Source organism: Sarcophilus harrisii, chromosome 2 (assembly GCF_902635505.1).
Source record: "Sarcophilus harrisii chromosome 2, mSarHar1.11, whole genome shotgun sequence".
NCBI classification, from domain to species: Eukaryota; Metazoa; Chordata; class Mammalia; order Dasyuromorphia; family Dasyuridae; genus Sarcophilus; species Sarcophilus harrisii.
In genome coordinates, this window is record NC_045427.1 from 135,375,584 (window position 1) to 135,386,780 (window position 11,197).

Here is an 11,197-nt window from a genome sequence, read left to right on the forward strand (position 1 = left end):
GTTTTATGTATACCCATTAAAATGTGCCTTATTTATTTAAATGTGTTATTGCTGATGGTTGCTAAGTTCAATTTAGAGTTAAATCTCTCTCTTTTCCACAGAATCAAAACCCAAAGTTCCTCTTCTCAATTCTACCCTTCCAATTTGGAGTTTCATTTTTGCCCCCTGTGAATTGGTATCAATAATTCTCATCATATATTTTTTTCTTTTTTGTTATTTTTGAACAGTCATTTCAGACTTTTCATATCCCATTGTGGGCATTTCTTGGCAAAGATATCAGAATGATTTGCCATTTCTTTCTCTAGCTCATTTTACAGATGAGTTATTAGGGTGAACAAGATTAAGTGATTTGCCCAGTCACCTAACTATTAAGTGTCTGAGGCTAGAGCTGAGCTCATGAAGATGAATCTTTCTGATTCTAAGTCCCAGTACTTTATTCACTGCACCACCAATTTCTCTCATTGTACATAGTGCATAACAGTCTACATTGTGGACACAGGTAGTAGCCAATGGGATGTTCCATCAGATGGATAGATCACAGGGTTTGATTGGGGTTGATTATCTTTGGCCTTGATGGTCTTGAATCCACTTGAATCAACAAATACCGTATTTCTGCAAACATATATTAGGTACTTACAGTGGCCAAGGTGCATCCCAAATGTCACTTCTGATCTGGCCTAATAAGAGAGTTAATTTGGAGGTGACACTGCTAAGTAATCATGGCTTCTTCCCAATCCCCTTCCCAAAAGAATTGATCTTAAAACATCACACGTGATAGTTTTGATGTGGGAAATAAAGGAACCTGACTAGTTGGTGCTTCTCACCCAGAGGGTTAGTTTGATTTTTAGAGAGCAAGAGAAGAAGAAAAAGGAGTAGGATTGGGAGTTGGACTCTAAAGAAGTTTCCATGGGCTTAGAATAAGGGAAACTCAAATTAAAGCTGATCAAACACTATCCCTCATTTCCCAGGCTTCATTTCTTCCCCTAACCAATGACAACCTCATGGCCTTCCATTTTTATGGTGCTATGACTAGTACCCAAGATCACTTTGTCATTTTGACCTGACACTATTCTTATTTTGTTAGTGTCTGATCTCTACTATCTACTCTCTCCACTCTTGCTCCCTGGTGGTTGAACGTTGCTGGAGAAAAATCACAAAGTTCTCCATTGGCTCCATAAGAAAATCAGGCCATCTAATGTCAGCAGGACTCTTAAGGCAGGTCAAGCAGTTCCTTGAACTCATCTCTTACTGACCCTTACTTATCACATTCCCTAGAGCAATCATTGCAAATATCTACTTTCATCAGAACTCAACCTCAGCTGACAGACATTGAACTCTTTCACCTTCTCTTCTTTGCACATCACAGTGTTTTAATATCTTGATTCATCATCTCCTTTTTCCCTCCGCCTCAAAGGAAAGAGAGGTCATCCTCCTTACTCAGGTGAAGCCCTCTACATGTGCCTTTGATGCCATATTTTCTATTCCAGGTCCTTGCTCCTTCAGCATTCCTTCTCTCTGTCACACCTTTAATTTTTCCCTGTCCACTGGCATCTTATGCTTACAAATGTTCTCAGCCAATCTCAATCCTTACAAAGGGCCTCCATTTAACCCTGTTATTCCCTCTGGTGTTCACACTAGATATCTTTTCCTTCCTTTCTCTGACATACTTTATGAAAGTCTGTACTTGATGCTTCAACTTCCTAGTTACTTCCCACTTCTCAAACCTTGAAATATGATTTCTAGACTCACTACTTGAATGAAGTTTTCTCAATCGTGACTAGCTGTCTCTTAATGGTTACTTAGTTTTCATATAGAGTTAAACACTATTACTCGCCTCTTCATTCTTAAAAGTTTTGAGTTTTTTACTTTTTGTGACATCACTCTCCCCTAGTTTACTCTTACTTGACTTTTTCTCCTTTCCTACCATTTTTTCACTCTTTAAACATAGTAAATTCTCTAAGGTTCTTTCTTTGGACCTCTTTTCTCTTCATATACATCATCCCTTAGACATCTCATCTACTTTCACAACTTCAACTATCATCTAGTCATAATTTCAGAATTCATATATCTAGTTCTGTCCTCTCTCTAGAGTTCTAGATGTGAGTCTCCAATATCTCAGGTGTTGGACCTCAGATATCTGGATGTCTTTCTGGATTCATCATAGGCATTTTGAACTCAACAGCTAAACTGAACTCATATTTCCTTCTAAATCTGCCTAAATTTCAAAGCTCAACTCCTGAGCACCTACTGTGCAGAACATTTTGATAACTTACAGTCTAGTAATCAACTAAGAAGCATTTATTAAGCAATTTCTATGTGACAGGCACATTTTTTTTCATTTTTTTTAAGAAAAAGGGAGTTTATTTCTTTCCCTAATTACTTTGTATCAATTTTATATTTATTCTTATTCTGAATGTAATTACATATATACATATTACCCCCCTTAGAACATAAGCTTCTCAAGAAGATATCATTTCATATAAATTTTTATCTTTGAAAATTAATACAAAGTAATTAGGGAAAGAGGCCACTAACAATTGGGAGAAAGAAAAGGCAAGACATTATGTAGAAAGTAATGCTTAAACTAGATCTTGGAGGAAGTGCAAGATTCTATAAGGCAGGAATTTATCTTAAGCAAGGAAATAAATACAGAGAGAAGACCAATTTGACTAGACTGTAGGATTCAGCAAGAAGAGCAAGTGATATATAATAAAGTTGAAAAGTTAAGTTGGAGCCAAGTTGTGAAGATCTTTAAAAACCAAACAGAAGAATTTATATTTTATTCTAGAGGAATAAGGAACCTCTGGAATTTAATGAGTAAAGGAATAACCAACATAAAATCAGGTTGGAAAAATAAATGCATAGAGGTCAGATGGGGAAAGAAGGATCATTTCCAGCTGAGTGATCATCAAGGAGGTGGCACTGTAGCAGAGAATAGCACTGGCCAGGGATGCTCAGATACACCCTAGACATTCCCACATTCTCCCAGGTATTTTGAAAACTTTGGTTATTTTTCAGCATGATGTCTCACCTATTACATCCAAGTCTAGTTAATTCTACTTTGTCAGACTCTCTTGAATCCATCACCTCACATCCATCCCATTGTTATTCCCCTAGATCAGTTCACTTCTCCCCGAGACTGGCATCTGAGCTGGTTTTCCTATATATAGTTTCTTTCCCACTTATCCATTGGGCACAAAAGTACCCAAGTAATTTACTTCATGCACAGCTTTGATCCCACTGTTTTCCTACTCCAAAACCTGTGATTATAATAAAGTCCAAACTTCCTGGTCTGGCACTCAAATTCTCTTCTGACTTACTCCAAACTACCCTAGCTCACATTCCTATTCATATATACCCTATGTGCCAGGCTTGTCATGTGAACTGTTTGGCAATCCCTGGGCTTGCTCGGCGCCTCCTTGCCTTTGCTCACGCTGGTTCCTCCATCTAGGGTACCCTTCTCTTCCTGTTATGGTGTGACTCAGACTTCAAGGCTCTGTTCAAACACCATAAACCCTCCCTGATCTCCCTTCTCCCTAACCCCAAATGATCTCTTCCTCCCTTGAAATCTCATAGTACCTTCTATGTTGTCGCACAGTGGAAAAGGGCTGGAGATGGAATCTCTGCTACTTACTGTGTGACCCCAAAGAAATCCCTTAGCCTCTCTGAGCCTCTGTTTCCTCATCTGTAAAATGAGGAGGTGGACTAGATGGCCTCTGAAGACGCTTCCAGCTTCCTGTTATCCTAGCACTTACCACGTTCTGCCCTGTACTAGAACTATTTGTATACTTGTCACAATGATAAGAATAGCTGATATGTAAATGGATTTTAAGGTCTGCCAAATAGTTTCCATACATTATTTCATAAACTCTCTGAGGGTAGGGACTTTTATTTTTGGTTTTGTGTCTTCAGCACCCAGCACAGTGCCTGGCACATGGTAGGCATTCAATAGAAGCTTTTTGGTGGATTTCATTCTCACAACAATTCTGGGAGTTAAATATTACTGCTACATTTTTAAAGATGGAGAAGGCAGGGATCATAGGTTCGGATCATAGGTTCATAAAATTAAAGATTTAGAGCTAGAATGGACTAAGAAATCATCTCAGACCAATCTCACTTATTTTACAGAGGAGCAAAACTGAGGCCCAGAAAGATTAAATGACTCTTCTTGCCCAGTCATATGTCTAGTAAATGTCAGAAGAAGGAGTTAAATCCCAGGTGTCTCCAAACTTTACATCTGGTACTTTCTCCTCTGACTGTGGGCTCCAGTAAGATTCATCTTTATAGATCCAGATTTATTGTTAATCTGGGTCCTTGAACACAGTAGATAAATACTGGTAGAACTGAGATATCCTTTCCCTAGCTCTCTTCCTACCCCAAGAACTGGACAAATATGAGCCTAATCTATAGGATAAGGGGTTGAATTTTTTTTGTTCAATCATTTTTAGTTGTGTCTGATTCTTTGTGATTTCTTTTTCTGTTTTCTTGGCAGAGATACTGAAATGGTTTGCCATTTCCTTTCCTAACTCATTTTCTAGATGAGGAACTGGGACAAACAGGGTTAAGTGACTTGCCCAAGATCACCCAACCAGTAAGTATCTGATGCCAGATTTGAATCAAGATGAGTTTTTTTATGTCAAGCCCAATGCTATAGCCACTGTGCCCGCTACCTGCTGAGAATTGGATTAGATGATCTTTATATCCATAATATATGTACTGTGAGGTCCCATAACTAATAGAAGCCCATTCAGAAGGTGCATAGGAAACAGGAGCAGAGAAGGAGAGATTGAGAGCTCCTGGTAGAGCAAATGGGGTGGTTAATTGCTGTTTTTGACTGTGTTGAGATACAGCACTATGAAGACAGAGTTACGATGGAACCAGGAGAGATTTGGTGGGCAAAGCACAGAAGAGCTCAAGGTACTGGGGTGGTAGGAGGTCAAGATGGCCTGCTGGCTGCAATGAAAACTAAGTTGTTGATAAGATCAGGAAGCCCAAATCTCTGTAGCTTTTTCCATGTTTTCTTCAATTGCTTGGGCACCAAGAAAAGTCTCAGAAACGCTATTCCTCTACCCCTTCTTTTTGTACTCCAGGAGTGGTTAAAGGATTAGCAGGAGGCAAATGGCTGAGCATCAATCAGATCACACTTAACAAGTATCTTACAGATTTTCCCGTATGTTAAAATGCACAAGGCCTTTGCTTGTCTACTATAGAGAGACTTGGCTGCATTAAATGGAATTTCTTAGATAAACAGGGATGGGAGTTAGCACCAAATAGAAATGTCCATATTTCTCATGTTTCAGAGTGGTGGTTTATTAATTTGATTTACGCTCTTAGATCAGGACCAAATGGGGCTAGTGTCAACATGTCTAGACGTGAGAGGATTTGGTGGAGGAAGAGGGACTTTTCTAAGAATTTGTAACCTGCCTCCCTCTGCTGAGCAGTGACTATTCTACAGACTTTAAGGAAATAAGCACATGGGCACTGGATGGCATCTGATAAAAATGCCTGGTTTATTATATGCTATTATATACCAATTATATATATATATGCCTTACCAATCAATTAATTAATTGACAACCTGTTTTTCTGTAGGCTTGTGGAAAGTTGGAAACATGTCAGATATGGGCGGCTTCTGCTACTGGAATACCCTGAGTGTCATCTGGATACTCACTCAAGGTTTGTCATCTGGACATTCACCAAACACACAGAGCACTCAGACTACTCTTATGGAGATAAAATACAGGGAATCTGGACAGTAATAAAGGAAGAATTGGTGAAAACAAAAGATTGGTCTGAGGTTGCAGAGACATGGAATTGTAGAATTATAAATTAAGAGCTCGAGGTGATCTATTCCAACCACTTCATTTTTATAGATGAGAAATCCTCAGAAGTTAAATGACTTGCCCAAGCTCACACAGCTAATAAGAGAGAGCAATATTAAATTGTTGTAGTGCTACAAACCACTAGGTATTTAATATAAAAAGGCAAAAACAAAATTATTCTTACCCTCAAAGAGGATATGTTCTACTGGGTGAATGGGAGGCAGAAAAGGCAGGATACATTATGTTTAGAAGCCTGTAAATACAAGTAATGCAAAGTCAAACGGGAAATTTAAAGAGTGGGAGTGTTAATATTAGGGGGGGGGGATAAGGAGAGATCTCCCAGAAAAACAGGCATCTGAGCTGTGCTTTCACAGAATGTCCAGGTGGGGCAGAATGGAGGGAAAAGTATCATCAAGAGCTAGGGAACCATGGGCCTACCCATCGATAAAAATTCAGTGATAATGCACTTTAATTCAATTATTTAATTCAAATATTCATTACCTATTCTGGGTAGGACACCAAGCTAAATTCTGGGGCAGATATCAGGATGAGTAATGACTTAATCCTTACCTCTAAGTACATAGTGATTAGTATTTAGTATTAAATACTAAGTGATTAGTAATAATGACTGACACAGAGCACTCTAAAATTTACAAAGTGCTTTACATACATTATTTCACTTAATAGTCAATCTGAGTCATTCTGAAATCAATGTTATAATTATGCCCATTTTACAGATGAGGAGATTGAGGTTCCTATAAGTTAAGGGGTTCATCAGAGATCACTAAACTAGTAAATGTCAGAGGCAGGATTTTGTCCTTGGTCTCATTTGATTCCCTTCATATCTAGGACTTTTTTCATTTCATAGCACTGCCTCTCTATTAATGAGATAGGCCCACCAATAACTGTAAGTTAAGAGGATACTTAAGTGCATGGAAAAGGACAAATAGTGTACTGATGGACGTAAGGAGGGAGGGATCATTTTAGTTGGAGTGATCAGGGAAAGCACCATGGAGAGGGCAACCCTATAGCAGCTATTGTCACCTGGCCAGAGACACCCCGATATGAGATAATGATGGATAAATAAAGCTAAAATCAAGAGAGATCCAGGAATATCCCCATCACACCTGAAAGTTTTACTTATATTGCTAATGACGTATTTAGAAGAGCCGATATAGAGTATGGCTCTATATAGATATATGATAGATATATATAGATATGATATAGAGATACTCAATGAATGGTGTTATGAATGGCAATTCATGGTGTGTGTGTGTGTGTGTGTGTGTGTGTGTGTGTGTGTGTGTGTATGTATGGTGATAATAGTAGTGAAGATATTACTTTCAACCTATGGCTAATCTATGGGAAATAGACATTTTTAAAGTATCAAGGAATGAAAGAATGCTAGCTGAATTTGGATCAAAACCTAGCACATATGTAACAAGGATGCTTTTTTTTAGGCAATAGTGAGTGGAAGGGGAGAGGGTTGAAGTGGGGTAGGATATTGATTGATGATCCAGAAGAATTAAGTTGAAATCTCAGTATCGGTGGAACTAGCCTGTATCTTCTACCTATTCTTTCTCTTTGGCAAACACATTTTGCCAAAAATCTTGGGTAGAGAAAGATTCTATAAAACAATTAAGAAAGGGAACAGCTGAATAGCACAGTGGATAGACCACCAGCTTTGGAGTCATGGGGACCTGAATTCAAATTTGATCTCAGGCATTTAATACTCACTGTGTGACACTGGACAAGCTACTTAACCCCAATTGTCTCATCCCACCAAAAAAAAAAAAGTAGGAAAGGCAGAGTGTGTACTAGAGTTGAATTAAGAAGACTTGGGGGTTACCTTGGCTCTCCTGCTGTGTTCTATTATTCTGTTAGTCTCCATTTATATCTCTATAAACTAGAGCTGAACTAGTATTACCTTCCTCATGGATGTATGAGAAAAGTACTTTTTCAACTATAGTTCAATGTAAACATGAACTATTATTTATAGCATATTTTTATATTTATATTATTTAGCACAGTGCTTGGCATTAATAAATACTTGTTGCCTCCCTATCATTTTTTATTGTTGCTGTTTTTGAATGAAGGGAGAGAGGGACTGGGAGACCAGCTGGAGTAACAAGTATCTAAAAGAAGGATGATATCAGATAAGGTTGAACAGAATCTTGGAGTCATATTGGACCCTGAAAATTTTAGGTTTCCTAAGTCCAGGTTCAGTTATGTTCCTAAGCAAAAATAAACAACAGGGCAAATGGAATAGGGTTAAATGGGAAACTCTGTTATAACCCATCCAGAAAATATGAAAAGCAAAAGCAGGTCTCAGTATAAGAGAAGGAAGTACTGATCCTATAGATTTTGTGTTATGGATCAGAATTTCCTCTTCACTTGACAGAAATAATTTTTGTGCTGCTTTTAAATTAGACTTAAAGTATTCAGAGTTTGCAAAAATGTAATGGTAGGATCCTGGGAGACCACCTTTCCCAGGAATATAGGCACCTGAGTTATATGACAGATATCCAGTCCAGAACCAAAAGCATGATCAAAAAAATAGACCTAAAGAGAATACTTGGAAGAAGATCCTGAGAAAAACTGGGGATTCCATTAATTTCTGGAAATATTGACACCTCAACTCTGCCTCAGGCTAGAATAAGAGAGTCTTTATTTAGCATCCAGACCAATCTAGACACTTGGAATCTCTAATTCTTCTTATCAGTTGGGTTTTTAAAATTCCTTAGCATATCTACTAAGATTGTCCTCTACTGCTATATAACAATATCAAGAATTTAGTTGGTGTAGTGGAGAGAATGCTCCATTTGGAGTCAGAGAACCGGGGTTCAAATCCTTTCTTTCACTTACTACCTGTGTAATCTGCTCAGGGCATTATACTAGACATGTCTCTTAATTCTAAATTTATGATCTTATGACCTTGGGTTCTTGAAGATAATTCCAATGGATAGCAAGCATCGGCATGTCCTAGCAAGTTGGAAAGGCTTTAAGTATGGGTTGGCAACAGACTTTCTGTCTGTCATCCAAGAACCAGCTTAGCTGAGTTCAGAGAAGCTTCTCAACAGAAGGCTGGCCACCAGATGATGAATATTTTTTTGGCCATCTCATGAAACTGTCTACTAAGGCATGGGGGTAGAGGAACTTTCAATCTTTGTTGGTGTTAAGGATAATTTGTAGTATAAAATTATGTCTCTTTGGGGAAGCATTTGAAGTAGGATCCTTTATAACATTATTACAAATGCAAGCCACTTGTGGTTTTTGTCAAGGGAACGCAGTTATGGTGTTCCTCCTTAAAAATCTACATAGAAAGAGTAGAAGTACTCTCCTAGTGTTCAAGTATAATGATGACAGTCATAATATCAATTCTAAACCCTGGTGAGAGTCAGTAGAAGTGAGAACAGAGAGTAGGGACAGAGTAAGGGCCATCTGGGGGATACCAGGTCTTTTTGATTTGCATCACAGGTTATTAAAGCAAAGTCTAAATTTTCTATTATGTGAAACTGTCTATACTCTTTTGCTAAAAATAATAATTTAAAAATATTTTAATTCACATAAACAAAACTTGCTTTGTAAATTAAAAAAGGGTCTTTCTCTCCCAAGAGGTAAACTCCAAATTTAAAAAGTGATAGACATCAAATGGGACTTAGATCATGGGATTACAGAATCTCAATATTAGAAGAGACTTCAGAGATATGGTTCATGCCTGAATAAGAACCCTTCTATCACATATCTGACCAAGCAATCATCTAGCCTTCACTTGAAGATCTCTAGTGATAGAAACCAACTTCTCATGGAGTACCCCATTCTACTTTTGGACAGCTATAATTGTTAAGAAACTGTTTACTTAAATTGAGCTTAAATATGTCTTTCTTGAATTTTAATCCATTGTTCTTAATTTTATTTCTAGGGCCATGAAGAACAATTTTAATCTCCTTGCTATGTGATAGTTCTTCAATTATCTGGGCCATCTTGCCTCTCTGATTTTTTTCATCTCCAGGTCAAAATTTCTCAGTTCCTTCAATCAATCCTCACGTTGGAATGGTTTTCAGGTCTTTCCTGTGTGCTTTCTTTCTGGACACACAATACTGTTTCCTAAAATTTGATGCTCAAAGCTGAACATAACATTCTAGTTGTACTCTGATCAGAGAAGACAACAGTATGGCCACCCCCTTCTCCTTGTAGACAATATATATGATTAATTCAGCCTAAGATTGTTAGGGTTTTTATTTTTTGACACCCATGTCACACTGTTGATTCATACTGAGTTGGCAGTTTGTTAAAAAATCCCAGAGCATTTTCACATGATCTGTCTAGCCCTGTCTTCTTCATCTCATATGGGTGAGATTGATTTTTTTGAACCCAATACAAGTATAATCAATAAACATTTGTAACCTAAGTATAAGACTTTTTACATTAATCCCTATTATATTTCTTCTTATAGGTTCACTCATTGTTCTAGCATGTTGAGATCATTTTTATTCCTCCCTCTGTCATGTAATGTGTTGGCTATCCCTCTTAGTTTTGTGTCATCCACACATTTGCCGTCTGTGCCTTCACCCAAGTCAGTGTTAAAAATGGTGAGAAAAGCAGGACCAAGGACAGATACAAATCGACACTATACTGGAGATCTCCCCTAGGATGACATTGATCCAATAATCATTACTCTTTAGGGGGAAGTAATTCAGTTATTCAGAATTTGCCTAACTCTATGGTCTTCTGGTTCACATATTTCTATCTTGTTCACAAGGATACCATGAGAAATTTCATAAAATACATCAAAGAAACCCAGACCTACTATGTCTATAATATTATCATGGTCTATTAGTCTAGTGATACTATCCAAAAAAAGAAAATTAGTTTAAGCATAGCAAAGCTTGTTTTTGGTGAACCAGTGCTACTTCTTGGTGATTACTCCTCTTTCCAAATGCTTACAAACTATAACATGAATAATCAGATATAATACTTTTTTAGTGATCTAAGTAAAGCTCAATGGCACATAATTTAGAGAATCCACATTTTCCTCTTTTTGAAAATCAGGACAATATCTATCTCTCTGAAGTACTGCAGCCACAACCCTGTTTTCCAAGATTTTTCAAACATCATCAATTATTACATCCTCAGCATCAAGGGATGTAGTTCACCCAAGTCTGGTGACTGCAACTCCTTGAGGGTGGCCAGATATTTTTCTTTTTATCAACTCATTTCCCAATATCTTAAGTATTACTTCTCTGTTAACTAATTTTATTCATTTCCCAGTGTGAAGATAGTTCTGCTTGTTAGAGAAAACAAATGCAAAGCAAGAGTTCAATAGATCTATTTTCTCTTTGTCATCCATTATTATACTGCCTCATTCATTCCAT

The 11,197-nt window shown here is 37.6% G+C and overlaps 1 long non-coding RNA gene across 1 annotated transcript; it reads left to right on the forward strand.

Moving 5' to 3' along the window:
- The first annotated feature begins 4,551 nt into the window (after positions 1 to 4,551).
- Positions 4,552 to 10,627, forward strand: LOC105749066. Its single transcript, XR_001120340.3, has 3 exons — positions 4,552 to 4,591; positions 5,593 to 5,676; positions 9,745 to 10,627. It is a non-coding gene; the product is annotated as an uncharacterized LOC105749066 (long non-coding RNA).
- The last annotated feature ends 570 nt before the right edge of the window (positions 10,628 to 11,197 follow it).